Source organism: Danio aesculapii, chromosome 10 (assembly GCF_903798145.1).
Source record: "Danio aesculapii chromosome 10, fDanAes4.1, whole genome shotgun sequence".
Classification (NCBI taxonomy): domain Eukaryota; kingdom Metazoa; phylum Chordata; class Actinopteri; order Cypriniformes; family Danionidae; genus Danio; species Danio aesculapii.
The window spans coordinates 30,016,487-30,032,425 of record NC_079444.1 but is presented as its reverse complement, the minus strand read 5'-3'; positions in this window follow the sequence as shown (position 1 = coordinate 30,032,425).

Below are 15,939 nucleotides of genomic sequence, written 5' to 3'. Positions count from 1 at the left end.
AAAAGACATGCGCTATAGGTGAACTGGGTAAGGCTAAATTGTACGTAGTGTAAGTGTGTGAATGAATGTGTATGGGTGCTTTCCAGTGATGGGTTGCAGCTGGAAGGGCATCCGCTGCATAAAACATATGATGGATAAGTTGGCGGTTCATTCAGCTGTGGGGACTCCTGATTAATAGAGGGACTAAGACGAAAATGAATGAATAAATGAATGAATTGAATTGAAATGATTCTAACATGAGTAAAAGAGCCTTTTTAAGCATATGTCATGAATTGCATATATTCTGAAGCACACTATAAAAAATTCTATGAGATTATGGAAAAAATAAATCAAAACAATAAAATTAGACAACTTTCAGATTCTTCCCGCTTATTGGATTCATTGGAGTTATATTGGTGCACATATGAAAGAAAGCATTTTGTTATTGTTTGTTTGTTTCTTTGTTTTACCTGAATCAAAACTTACATTCAACATTTCATTAAATGACCAAGTATATTGACTTTTTTTTATCCAAAAGAGATGTGTGCTGACCTCCAAAAGCTTTAAACTGTAAGCCATTGAAACAGCCATTGTCCTTGTGCTGAAGCACTGCTGTAGAGCGAATGACAAAGCCTTCTCAAAATGACTGAGAAAACCACAAATTACAAAACCTCCTGAAAACTTTTCAAGAGCAGTCAAATCTCAAGTCAAACTTCTGACGTTTGACAAGTGAACAGCTCAGTTCTTTTATATGTAAAATAGTTCCCTGAACAGACCATTTCCAGTCTTTCTTTTATAATACCTTTTAATATAAAGAATAATTTAACCACCATTTACATCTACATAATATGTGATGTTCAATTACCACAAAAGTGAACCCTCATTCCTCATTACATCTTAGACATCCAGTTCAAAATGCATATCACCTCCGCAGTTCACTTACTTCTCAAATCTGAAATGGCTGTTAAAGCCTTTTGTTCTGCTAGGATGACAGGTCTTTCAGCGAAGGTCTTTTTCTCTCCTAGTTGAGAGTTTGATGAGGCTGTATTTTCTCCTGAATCAGAGCACAAATAAATGCTTTATATAAGGCTGCAACATGCTCATTCAGCCTTGATGATAATTTGGCTACTGATTACTTATTTTATTTTTGCTTATTTTTTTTCCCCCATGCTACATTTTATGACATAGGGCACATTGGAGAATGCAAACAAAAAAGTTTGGTGCAAACTACTTACAAAATAAAATGAAAATATAATGATCTGAAACAACACAAATTTGAAGATTTTGGGGGCGAAATTAATTGTTTTATGTTCAATCTACTTAAATTTGTTACGTCAACTTAATATATTTGTGTTGGAAAAACATTATTAATTGTGTGGAACCCTGCATTTTCTACAATGTTCAAAACAAACAAACTAAAAACTAAACATAAACAAATGAAACTCTGACCAAAGTTAAAAGTACAAAATTAAACAAAAAACTAAACAAAAATGTGTTTGGTAATTCAACAAACCGGTGCAAATCAAATAAATAATAATAAAAAAACAAAAAATAAATAAATAAACCAAATCTAAATATGACCAAATATTTCACACACACACACAGACAAAAAAAACAACTCTAAACTGTGTATATTGCAAAACACTTAACCAAACCAAAAATACAAATAAAAAATTTGAAACATTGGGCCCTATCATATACCTGGTGCAAGACGCGTATGGTGCGATTTGTTGCTATTTTCAGACCAGCGCGTCTGTAATTTTCCTGTTTTGTGCCACGTTGTTTAAACAGTAAATTCATTTGTGCCACTTTGTGGACTCATGACTGTGCTGGTGTAAAATGTGCTATTTTAAGGAACTGAAATAGACTGCACCATTCACCAACTAAAAGCTGGTCTAAAATCCAGCTCAGAACGTATTAGTTATGTGCCTATGCAGGTCCAAAACGATTACACATTGCTTAATATATACAAATTGCCAGTTTGTAAACATTCAGGATGCATGCGCAGCGAGGTTGCAGAAAAAAAACCGAGCGCGCTAGCATTTACAGCAAGGGAATGACAATTCTGATGTGGTACAGAGGTTGTTGTATTAGAGATCAGTTATATTGATTACATGTTTTACATATATTATTTACATAATGCTTTCAGAGTAGTATAACAGCTTGTCACCCAGTGATAAGCACATTTATTTGCCAAAAATTAACGCTAAAGTGAGCGGCATTTGTCTGACAGGTCCATTTGCGATAGCACCCTCCCAATAGATATTGGATAAGATGAAATGGCCAAGTATCCAGCCCCAAATATACAACTATCTCATTAAAACTCCAAGTGATTTTACAAGAGAGAGGTTAAAGGCCTAAAAGTCTTTGGATGCCAACAATTTTGTTCTGTGTCATGCAAGAAATAGAATTCCATGATTACCAGATGTAAAACTTTATAGTGCTAAACACCGAGGTTCTGCCTAGACAAAGATAAGGAAAGAAGACGGAACTGTACAAGGCCTGGATAATCATCAACAAGCAAAACAAATGCATTCTGAAAGCGAACTGCACCTGTATGGCAGGGTATGTGAACCTACATTTTTACATTTCATTCTAAGCATTCAGTGTCTGCAGTTTAATTAACCATATTTAACTGTTTTTGCTGAGATCATTGCTGCAATCAAAAACGAGTAATGTGTATGATTCAGCATTGTGTGAACTTGCCTGATATGAAATGAGAACTGCAGAGTCAGGAATTTTTAATTAGGTCCTCACTCCACTCTGCTCTTATGATGGCTGTTAGCCAAAAAACGCCTGCAGTTGGCATTAAAAGCAGTGTGGTGTACAGTAAAATTTAAGTTTTCTATTTTTGGACTTTAGAATTTGGCATCCTACCGCACTACAGGACATGTTTGCTATTGCAACTGGTCTTTTTTTTTGCAACCGGTATGCGTGGTTAAACCAGTGTTATGTCATGTGTGACGTAGGTTGGTAATTCTCCTATACACAGGAAGTACAGCAATACACAAATATTTTTACATATGAAAAAAAATTAAAATGTTACAAAAATGTTTATTTTCTACATAAATATAAAAACCACTACCTCCATGCCTTCATGTCAGGGGGATTTTTTCAGTTTATTCATGACTATTTGCATTTGTATAATGTTATTATTATTAGCAGTATTATTTATTATATATATATTTATATTTGTTTTTAAAAAAACTAATTTAATTTGTCCACCTGTAGAGTTTTGGAGATGTATGCATCACCATATGGGGCATAAGAATAGGACGTGGGTTTGGATGTAACTAGTTTTGAAACAAATCTTTGCGCTTAACAAACAAAATTAAATATGTAAGCTAATGGATGTCTTCAGTGGAGAGTTTCCACCGTTTCCTTACTCCACAAAAGTAAAGGAGTAAAGTGGTGGAATGGAGGAGGCTCGTTCTTTATTTTCACACTGCAGATGGTTTGTTTAACTGTTTTCTCGTTAGTGAAGCATTTTTCCACTTACAAAGTCCGCCATGTAAATAGCAAATGTGACATGGCACAATACAACTGACTCTTAAAGGGAATTGGAGATGAGACTCTGATTGGTTTTATTGCACGTTATGCTCAAAACTCACTCATAACTCATCAAGAGAATAAGCTCAACCCCATTTGACCATGCGCCAGGGCATAGAACATATTTTTCCTTCGTTAAAATAGCAAAAGTGGATTCAGACATGCCCTTAATGTTTTTGCGCCATGCGCTTTAGACTTTGGGCTTAGATCATTAAAATAGGGCCCTTTATGATCGATACAATGCAAAACATCCAGGAAACCTACCAAAACAAAACTAAACATGGCATAACATAACAAAAAAAAATAAGACTAATCCATAAACGACCAAAAAAAAAACTCTGGATGGTGTGTATTGTAAAACACCCAACTAAACCAAAAAAAGTTAAATCTTTATGATCGATACAATGCACACAACATCCAAGACATCTGCCAAATGAAGAGTTATTAAGAAGAAAAAACTTGACAGCTACACACCGCATGACGCACTTTACTACCCAGAACAATGTATAACAGGTCCAGGAAATGAGACACTCACAGCAGCGAATGGAGTTCTTGGGGTAAAAATCACTGTCGCTGATGCCAACCTGAACTCAGCAGGAAAGAGAACTGCCATTATACATACAACTGAACTCCTGATAGCTCGGAAATGCACGATAAGTGGAGGCTCTTACTTCGCTAAAGCTGGGAGATCATCGAGTTGCATGTAAAATTAGCATGACGAGCCAGGGGTGACAGGAAACAATCAAGACTGCTGAGAGGCTTTATAATTGTTTTTGCATTTTGAAAAAGAAAGCATTACGCTATTCTAATTATGAAAAAGAAAACATTAAGCTATGGCAATGGAGTCAGAGCAAAGTTTCCAAGAACAAATTGGCATCCTATTGAGCACAGAATAATAATCACAATGAAATCAGTGCGCATAATTTAAAAGCTAAATGGTTTTACTCTTACTTTGTGAATAATTAATTTAGTTTAAACACTTTTATTAGTAAAAGAGTTTAATTTATATTTATTTACACACCCACATGAATGTATAGGGTTAATTATATTTACTTTTATATACAGTACGTGTGTGAAAATATTAATAATGTGAAATGTTTTTTTTTATATATATTTCATAATGAAAATGATCCAATATAGGCTCATTCTAAAAACGTAGCCCTATATACATTTCTGGAAATCATGAATTATGTAGCCAGAAGTATGCATGGCTGTATTTTTGTCCTTATTATGAATGCTACAGGGCGGTATGATGCCGTTCCTTTTCACGCTTCCCAGTTGACCATTTACCTCCGTATAGACGGCTTTACCACTGTTACCAGTTTGTCCAGTGGCTCGCCACATATGTTAGCGGACTTGAGACGCAGAGAGGAGTTGACGACATAAACAGGGTTTGAGTCTGATGAAGAATGGTTCCAGAAAGCGAGTAAGTAAAAAAAAGAAAGACAAAAGCCAACAAAACAAAAAACAAGTAAATAACAGGGTGAGAATTTGGTAAAATCTGAAAACGTAATAAAAATAAGGGGGCTTTTCTTTTTCTTGATTGCTTTTGAAAACACTACTGGTTGGGTTTAGGGAAGTGGGGGGGCTGGTCAATCTGTGCTTTTTAAAATACTTTTAATGGGGTTTAGGGAAGGAGGAGGGTAGGTCATTTGATCACTCATTCAGTCAGTCTACAGCGGCCTCTGGTGGATTTACGTGAGAACAGCAGGCGCGAATGGTGAGAGAATTTTGAGATCTGAAAAAGCATACACAGTGGCCTCTTGTGGATTCTCAAAAAACAAGAACTGCAAACAAACGTACCTCCTGGGACGTAGAGACTGATTTCACAAGGCCGCTATTTTTAAAGCAAAAGCAAGGCTGCGGTGAGAAGAAACCCAGAAGTATCGCCTGCAGTCACACAGGAACGGCGTCCGTGATGGCATATTGTTGTGTATCTGGCTTTATATCTTATCAGTGATACAAACTTATCATTTCACTGCCTTCCGAGTGACCCAAAGGTCCATTCCAAATGAACAGTGAAAATAAAAAGGGATATCAGACCTCATTTTCAGCTAAGTTATAATGAAATTAACACACTAGTTAGCTAACGTTATCTTTCCAAACACACATTTTAGATGCCATTTATCAAACTCAAGTTAATGAACCGATTCGTTCACTATATTAGAGTTCTCACAATACACAATACTTGATACAATAATTTCAGTACCAATCGGAGAGATTATCATTTTGTATGATGACTAATATGATTTTGTTTAAATTAAACGTGACTGAATGATATTAAAGTAATGTTTACACCACGTCTGCACTTTGAATTTGCAATGTTTACAGTGCTGGTCCTTCACATCGTAGCCTCGCTTTTGTTTTTGTTTTTAAATGGCAGCCGCATGGAATAAGCGTATTTGGCACTCTTCAGAAAAGTATATAGGGGTATGTTTTCAGAATGAGCCTGGGTTGAAATTTTCCCTGTTATGCGAAGCTGATCCAAGGTAGGATCTTGAGAGATTTTTTAAATGATTGATTTGATTGATAAAATGAAAAGTTAAGCTTGTGTTTGAAACCATTTTTGTAAATGAGGCAAAACTCTAAGGGTATTATTAAATTATTCCTAAGAAAATTATGAGACAACACCGTTAACACCAAAAAAGTGTGGAGCACCACAGGGATCTTTCTTAGGCTCTCTGCTTATTTTTGTACATAGACAGACTTAAATTAACTTGGATTAAACACACAATTATTCCCTACTTGAAATGATGTTTATGAACAAGAGCTACTCTTGTTATTCTTTTGAACAAGGAACATTAAGTTATTGTAATTATGAAAAACAAAACAATAAGCTTTGACAATGAAAGTTTTCAGGTACAAATTGGTATCCTACTGTGCACATAATTGTAATTGCAATCAAATCAAGGTGCATAATGAGGTAAATTACATGTTAGCATTAAAAAGTATATTTATATTCATATGCACAAGCATTCAATCATTTGTAATCAGAATCATTTAAAATATATTTTAAATAAATCTCCCATAAATTAAAATACTAAATAATATTAATAATGTAATATTTTTTAAATAACGGTTTTCTATTCCAGTATATTTTAAAATGCACTTAATATATGTTCGAATGTGAATTGTCAGCTTGATTAGTCTTTGTTGATGATCCAATGCTGAATCAGCTGCCCTGATTAATGTTCTCCAGGATATTTTTAGTAAACTTCCCCAGAATTCTTTGATTTAAAAAAAGTTCAAAACACCATTTTTACCAGTTTTATTTGAAACTTTTATTATTATAGTAAAAGTCTAAGGCTACTATTTAACAATCAATAAAACTATGAGACAACAAAATTTCACTCGAGCAAAGCTTGTAGTGCCACAGGAATTTGTCTTATGGTGCGTTCACACCAGACGTGGATAATTCGTCAAGTCAATGCAAAAATGCGAATAGACATCCTGCAGTGCTATTCACGCGAATAACGTAATTCGTGCAGGTGAAGCAGGCACATTATCCAATCAGGAATTTGCTCTTGTAGGGGAGTGATTATGACGTAGCGCCTGTTGTTGGTGTCCTGAGGGGAAATCTTCCTTCCGACAATGGACAACAGCTCATCAAACTGGACTCGGCTAAGTCTGAAGCTATTGAAAACTTCCATCATCCAGACCTAGTTTCTGGAGGAGTTGATGAATTCAAAGCTGGGTGCACCTCTGAAAGAATCTAGGTGGACTCAGACACAGCGCTGAACAAATCTACACTGTTTTTCAGCCTTTCTAAAGCACGAAAAGCACAGTTACTTTCGCCATAATATCCATGTTAACCATTTAGCAACGAAGCTAGAGTCACTGGGCAAACAGAAGCCCCAGCCATGATGCGATTCCACCTCTACTGTAAAGTGAATGTCACGTGAGAATTAAACAAGTAAAGGCTGATTTATACTTCTGCGTCAAGCACACACTCCAGCGCATCCGTCACACGGTTGCACAGCCCTCGCATAACCTCTCAAAAAATGTAACTACATATCACAATGACAAGTAGCGAAAGCTCTGCAGCTCGGTAGCTGTGACCAGTGTGGGCGGGACAAGAGCCTTTACAAGTGCCCGTTAAGGAGCTCCAGATGGAAACTGTTGTTTTGTGTTTACCTTATGATTAAAGTTGTAGCACATCCACCATGAGCGAGTTTTAGCTACTCATACAATAAACAAAACACCCGTGAAGAAACTCAACAAAGAGGAACATAAAAACCTGCTGCCAGCTAGCATTTTAGAAGAGTTATTGCAGAGCAACACAAACAACATGCAGAAGTATAAATGCAGGACAACATGCAAGTTCAACTCCAAATGTTCACGCATCTATTTACGTGCAAATAGTGTGATTTATTTGCACATGCCACATCTGGTTTGAACACAGCATCAGGCCCTCTGCTATTTTCAACACATACAGAAGGTTGCCCCTTGGACTAAATGCACATGATTATCCCCTACCTGGAATATTATGAACAGCAGCTTCGCTAAGTATTCTCCACTTTCTTTTTTGTCTCTACCTTTGGAAACCAATCTGGAGATAACTAGAGATTATGCCAGATCCAGTTTGGTTCCAGCCTTTTATGATCTCTAATGATCCCAACAGCTGTGAAGAGACGATGCCAAATCCTGTAAAGACTTCAGAGGATGCCAACTCTGAATCAACATACACAACTGGCAAGCATACATGCATTCTACTATAAAAATGATATGCATTAGGAAAAAGAGTGATACAAGTTGAATTTATAGAATTTAGGGCCAAACCAAAATGCTGAAAATGAAAATCAGTTTGCAGGCTTATACATCAATAAATCTGGTCACACTTTACAAAAAGGTTCCATTTGTTAATATTAGTTCATTTATTTATTGACATAAACAAACAATGAACAGTGCATTTATTAAAGTTTTTTATTCATATTTGTTAACATTAGTTAATGAAAACATTCATTAACTAATCATAACAAGCTTTGGGAGTTAATTCTGCATTAGTAAATGTTGAACTATGACTGATAAATGCTGTGTAAGTGTTGTTCTTTCTTAGTTTATGTAAGTAAATATATTAACTAACATTAACTAATGAAACCTTATTGTTAGATGTGACCATGATTCAGGAAATTGTACATAAATAAACTAAATTACACTACCAAACCAAAGAAAAAATGGCAAGCAAGCACAAACCAAACTGAATTAAGCGCCAAATCAAAATGCCTCAACGGAAAACCAGTTTCACTTTAATAACTCCTAAAAGAAACCATGAAATCCAAAATTCAAAGTAAGATATCCTTTTGATTATCTAAAGATATTGTTTGTTGCTTGTGTGTTCATTTTGGACAACAGAAAGGGGTGTATGTGTTATCCCAAAAAAATCAACTCACGTGCTGTCACGGATTGGTCAGGCTCTCACGATCCCCACTCACGAAGATCACCATCACCTGACTTCTAATGAGCACACAGCTGCATCACATTCACGAGCACCAGATAAAAGCACAGCACTCCAGTCGCTCATTGTCCGGGCTCGTCTCGACGAAAGCGGACAACTGAGCGACCACTCAGCGTAGTCATCCTCAGCTAAACAAACGATTTACTTACCTGTTCTCTTTGTATTCCTCCCTAGTCTTCCTGGTCCTCCCGTATCGTCCTGTCTTCCAGTCCTTCCAAGTCTGTGTCATCCTCTGTCAGCTGTATCTGGTGTGTGCTGTCCATCCTCGTGTATTCCTGTTACCCAGCCACGGAGGAGAAGACCCCAACATCATTCCTGATCCTCCTGGCTATCCTTCATGTGCTCCTTGTTGTCATTCAATAAACACCCTAACGTTTCCTTACCTCTGTCTCCTGTCCGCTTCATAACAGAAGCCCGGACCAATAACGACGACAACATGAGCACCCCCGATCACTTTCAAGAGCTGGTGGACCAGTTGAAGCGGATTCTACAGCCACCAGCTCCACTTTCCAACGCACCACCAGCACCGAGCACTTCCGCCTCCACAGTTTCTTCTTCGGCCCTTCCTTCCAGTCCCATGGCCCGACCAGCGCCCTACTCAGGCGGAGCGGGGGAGTGCAATGGTTTTCTGTTACAATGTTCCCTCATATTCGAAATGCAACCTTCTCTATATCCCACAGATAAGTCAAAGATCGCCTACATCGTATCTCTACTCTCTGGACCTGCACTTAAATGGGCTGAGACGATCTGGAACCAAGCCGGGCCGGTCATGAATTCCATCACTACCTTCACGGAGTATTTCAAAGAGGTGTTTGGACGTTCTGATGGGGAAGTAGCCGCTGGAGAGCAGCTGTATCATCTAAAGCAAGGTACTCTATCTACACAGGAATATGCTCTCCGGTTTCGCACTCTAGCAGCTGCAAGTGGATGGAATGAGAGATCGTTGTTGACCACGTACCGGCTCGGCTTGGAACCCACTCTCCGAATCCAACTGGCCACATTAGATGATACAATGGGTCTGGAGAGATTCATCCAACATTCTCTCCGATGTTCCGATCGTCTTCGTTCCTATCAACAGGACACCATCACCCCCTCGTCTGCACTCCTCCAATCGCCTGAGTCAACAGCCTCTCCAGAACCAGAACCCATGATAATAGAGTCTGGAAGACTGACATCAGCGGAACGACAGAGGAGGCTGACCCGGGGTCTGTGTCTATACTGCGGTGTCAGTGGACACACCCGTATGGAGTGTCCCCTTCGTCCCATTCGGACTTCAGTGAGTGTATTCAGTACGAATATTGAACAATGTAAACCACTTACTACCACCGTACAAATAACTACTGCCTCTATTTCTCTCCTTGTCACAGCCCTCATCGACTCCGGGTCAGCAGGGAACTTCATCTCCCAATCCCTCTGTCGTCAACTCCACCTCCGTACTGAGGCGTCCTCGCATATATACCAGATACAACCGATAACCCAGTGCACTCGATCTTCGACCCGTATCCATCGACAATGCGAAGACATCCTTCTTCAAGTGGGGGTGTTACATCAAGAGAGGATTCAATTTCTGGTTCTGGAGGGTGCAAATATGGACATCATTCTAGGGCGCCCGTGGCTGGTGAAGCACGATCCCATCATCTCTTGGGGCACAGGAGAGATAAAGAAATGGGGATCTGGATGTACACCTGCCTGTTTTCCAAATCTCCCTCTTCAAGGTCGGAACCCCATTTCTTTGTTTGCAACATCGGTCGAGAGCCCTCCTGAGAAGCAGTCTATCCACATTCCTAAGGAGTACAGCTCCTTTCATGATGTCTTCTGCCCCAAGAGAGCTTCCCAGCTACCGCCGCATCGGCCATGGGACTGCGCGATCGACCTAGTTCCAGATGCCCAGTTGCCAAGAGGTAGGATCTACCCGCTCTCGCTTCCAGAGAATCAGGCAATGGAAGATTACATAAGGGAGGCTCTGAGTCAGGGGTACATACGTCACTCAAAATCACCAGCCGCCTCAAGCTTCTTCTTTGTGGCCAAGAAGGACGGAGGGCTGCGTCCATGCATCGACTACAGGGTCCTAAATAACGGTACAGTAAAATACCGATATCCCCTTCCTCTGGTACCAGCCGCTTTGGAACAGCTCCGAGAAGCTAAAGTCTTCACTAAATTGGACCTCCGCAGCGCGTATAATCTGATAAGAATACGTGAGGGGGACCAATGGAAGACAGCATTCGTGACCCCTACTGGCCACTATGAATATGAGGTCATGCCTTACGGTCTGGTCAACGCCCCCTCCGTATTCCAAAACTTCATTCATGAAGTCCTCCGGGAGTTTCTTCACCACTGTGTAATAGTGTACATAGATGACATCCTCATTTACTCCCGGAGTGAGGCCGAACATCGCCAACACGTTGCGGAGGTCCTACACACATTGAGAGAACATCACCTCTACCTCAAAGCGGAGAAATGCTCATTCCACCAGAAGTCGATTCATTTCCTGGGATACATCATTGACCAAACCGGTATACGTATGGATGGGAAGAAAATTGAGGCTGTTCTATCCTGGTCAGAACCCACTTCCATTAAGGAGCTCCAGAGGTTTCTTGGGTTTGCTAACTTTTATAGACGATTTATCAAGGACTACAGCAGGATTACATCACCTCTCACTAATCTCCTCAAGGGTAAACCCAAAGGACTGGAGTGGACCAAAGAAGCAGCCGCAGCCTTCCGCCTTCTTAAGAAGGAGTTCACAAGGGCCCCACTCCTGACTCATCCTGACCCAAATCTTCCTTTCGTGGTGGAAGTGGACGCATCCACCACCGGCGTCGGGGCAGTATTATCTCAACATCATGATACACCGCCCCGACTGCATCCCTGTGCCTATTTCTCTCGGAAGTTGAGCCCGGCGGAGCAGAATTACAGCATAGGAGACAGGGAGCTTCTAGCAATCAAGCTAGCCTTGGAGGAGTGGCGTCACTGGTTGGAGGGAGCCAAACATCCGTTCCAGGTGATCACAGATCACAAAAACCTCCAGTACATCAAAGAGGCCAAGAGACTATGTCCACGTCAAGCCAGATGGTCACTTTTCTTCTCACGTTTTGATTTCTCCATTTCCTATCGTCCAGGACCCAAGAATCTAAGAGCAGACGCTCTCTCTCGTTTACACGAGCATCACGATCATGAAGAACTCCCAACGAAGATTCTTCCCGAACACATCTCCATTTGTCCGATCACCTGGAACGCTCCTCCAGTCGTTGCCACTCCGGAAGCTCCTGCTCCGCCGGGATGCCCTCCTCATCGGCAGTTCATACCACCTGAACACCGGGTAGATCTGATCCACTCCTTACATACCTCGCTAGGCACTGGACATCCAGGGATCAACAATACTCTCTCGCTAGTATCCCAACGATTCTGGTGGCCAAACATGGCAAGGGATGTGAGGCAATATGTTCAGGGCTGTAAGGACTGTGCCCAATCCAAGAGCCCACGTCATCTACCCGCTGGAAAGCTCCATCCCTTGCCGATTCCGAACCGTCCCTGGTCACACCTAGGAGTGGACTTTATCACTGACCTCCCTTCGTCAGAAGGTAATACCTGTATTCTAGTCATAGTAGATAGATTCTCAAAGTTTGTCAAACTAATCCCTCTGAAAGGTCTTCCCACAGCCTTTGAAACTGCCGACAATATCTTTAATCAAGTCTTCAGGTCATTTGGTATTCCAGAAGATATTGTGTCGGACAGAGGTCCACAGTTCATCTCACGTCTATGGAAAGCCTTCTTCAAGCTCCTAGGTGTGGCCGTCAGCCTCTCTTCTGGATATCATCCCCAAACCAACGGGCAGACAGAGAGGAAGATTCAGGAGGTGGGACGGTTCCTGAGGACCTTCTGCAGTGGTCACCAGAACTCCTGGAGCCAGTATTTGGGCTGGGCAGAATATGCCCAAAATTCACTGCGGCAACCCTCCACCGGACTCACGCCATTCCAGTGCGTCCTGGGCTTCCAACCACCGCTCTTTCCCTGGGATGGCGAACCATCTGATGTCCCCGCAGTGGATCACTGGTTCCGGGAGAGCGAGAGAGTCTGGGACGAGGCTCATCAACATCTGCAGAGGGCAGTCCGTCGAAGCAAGGTAACCGCCGATAGGAGAAGGTCTGAAGAACCCAGATACACACCCGGACAAAAGGTGTGGCTATCCACCCGGGACATACGCATGCGACTGCCCTCTCGCAAGTTAAGTCCCCGATTTGTTGGTCCCTTCACCATCGTGGAACAGGTTAACCCCGTCACCTACAAACTACAATTACCCTCTCACTACCGTATTCACCCTACATTCCACGTATCACTCCTGAAACCCTATCACGATCCTGTTCTTCCCTCCACAGAGCCTGACCACGAAGAGGAACCCCCTCCTCCACTGCTCCTAGAAGAAGGAGCCGTCTACGCAGTGAAGGAGATCTTGCGTTCCCGACGTCGTGGTGGCCAGTTGGAGTACCTGGTGGACTGGGAAGGGTACGGCCCCGAAGAAAGGACATGGGTTCCCAGAGCTGATATTCTCGATCCTAGTCTCATGGTGGAGTTTCATGAGAGCCACCCTGAGTTCCCAGCGCCTAGAGGCAGAGGGAGACCACCACGGCGTCGGAGGTGTCGGCCCTCAGGAGCGGGCCCTGGGGAGGGGGGTACTGTCACGGATTGGTCAGGCTCTCACGATCCCCACTCACGAAGATCACCATCACCTGACTTCTAATGAGCACACAGCTGCATCACATTCACGAGCACCAGATAAAAGCACAGCACTCCAGTCGCTCATTGTCCGGGCTCGTCTCGACGAAAGCGGACAACTGAGCGACCACTCAGCGTAGTCATCCTCAGCTAAACAAACGATTTACTTACCTGTTCTCTTTGTATTCCTCCCTAGTCTTCCTGGTCCTCCCGTATCGTCCTGTCTTCCAGTCCTTCCAAGTCTGTGTCATCCTCTGTCAGCTGTATCTGGTGTGTGCTGTCCATCCTCGTGTATTCCTGTTACCCAGCCACGGAGGAGAAGACCCCAACATCATTCCTGATCCTCCTGGCTATCCTTCATGTGCTCCTTGTTGTCATTCAATAAACACCCTAACGTTTCCTTACCTCTGTCTCCTGTCCGCTTCATAACACGTGCATCATAAGAAAATTCAATAGCTTGTAAAAAAACATGAATGTATTTACAAACCAGTGTTCCCTCTGTCTGCTGTGTGTGCAGCAACACAGTTGGGAAGGTGAACGGCACGACGTAGCAGAGCTGAATACTGATTTTCAGTTTGGCAGCAAGAAGCCCCTTGGCCAGGCTGATCTGAGTACAGCCATGTGCAACAGCATGAAGCCAGGTAAAACCACCAACCTTTCTCCTTTTCTCTGAGCAGGTGGAACTGCAAAACCTACAGCCCATCCTCAACCTCTCAATTTCCCCATACGATGACTGAAACAATACTCTTCCAATTCATTCCCTCGCACAAAAATGTATTTAGGCCATTCTTCAAAGAGCGAGGTGTACAGCTGCTTACGGGAGGGAGGAATTTAATGCTCTTTCTCTGTCAGCAACGGTTTGATCACTGTTACTTTCAAAAGCAGCAAATCCCCAATACGGCTGGTTTATACAACGGTGAGGTTCTCAGAAATTATAATCAAAGATTTGTTTTATGAGAAGATGAAGCCTTTCATGTTGCAACAAATGATCGTCTACTGTCCTCAGTTGTCCGAATTGCTTGAACAGAGCAAGAAAGGGCTCGAATTGGCACTTCAGTTTCAGGATTAGAAAAGAAAAAGTTGATTCAAAGCTGACTTGTCTTAAGATGTCTCATGATATCCAGGTGTTAAAGTCAAATTCATAGTGACACAGGTGAAATGAGACACAGCAGGGTAGCAGGGATGTTTTAATCCGGTTATTATATTTAAATAAATCCATAAAATCACTTTTGCTGTGACTTAAAATAAACAGTCACTGAAAGAAATACAAAAATCTGAGCTATTTTCCAGAAAAACTGCAATATTTACTAATAGACCCCGTTTACACTGCACTGAATGTGACCCAATTTTGATGTTTTGCACTTATGTGATACAGATCGGATTTGTTCTATGACTGTGTAAACATGAAAAAAACGCATGCATTCGGATATTTAGAAATCGGTTTCAGGCCTACCCCATATGTGGAAATAAATCAGATATGTTACAACATGACTATCATGTAAACAGGCAGATTGGATTTATTGAGGCATTCCGCTTTGTAAACTGTGGAGAAGAACCTCATTGTTGCAAGTTTAATGATGAACAAAACGTAGAAGGAAGAGCGTTTGTGTGCTCATCCTAAAATTTCTGACCTCATTAAAAGGGTCCTCATTAAAGCCCGCCACAATTTGGTGCCACCAGACCTGAGATCTCTCTCGTACCCACAAATTCCTCTGAATGGTGGAAGACACCACATATAAACCATAGGTGCAAGCTGCGATAATGGCCCTTTCTCTCCTCCTCCGCCTCAAAATTATTTTAAAGTTTGGCGAACTTCACATATTTCGCAGAGCTAAAAGCAATGCAATGTCTTCCATATGACTAGTGTGGCGCAGATGCTAGAATCCGTCTTTATGCATGCGCAACGTCATAAATTGTATGGCAAGTGTAAACACATGAATCAGATATGGGTCACAATAAAATGTGTAAACGGACAGGCAAAAAAAATCAGATATAGGCAACAAATCGGAATTGGGCATCAAGTCCTGACAGTGTAAACAAGGCTATAGTTACCAAAATAACCCCAGTGATAATTGCATCTAAATAACTAATTTCACTCAAGTTTCTTTTATATTTCTTCAGGATATTTTAGTATATTTTTGCTGAATTCATTCATTAATATAGTTTAACATAACAGCATTTATTGGAAACAGATTTTCTAATAAAGTAAAAACCTAATGCTAAAATTTAACAATCCTTAAGAAAAC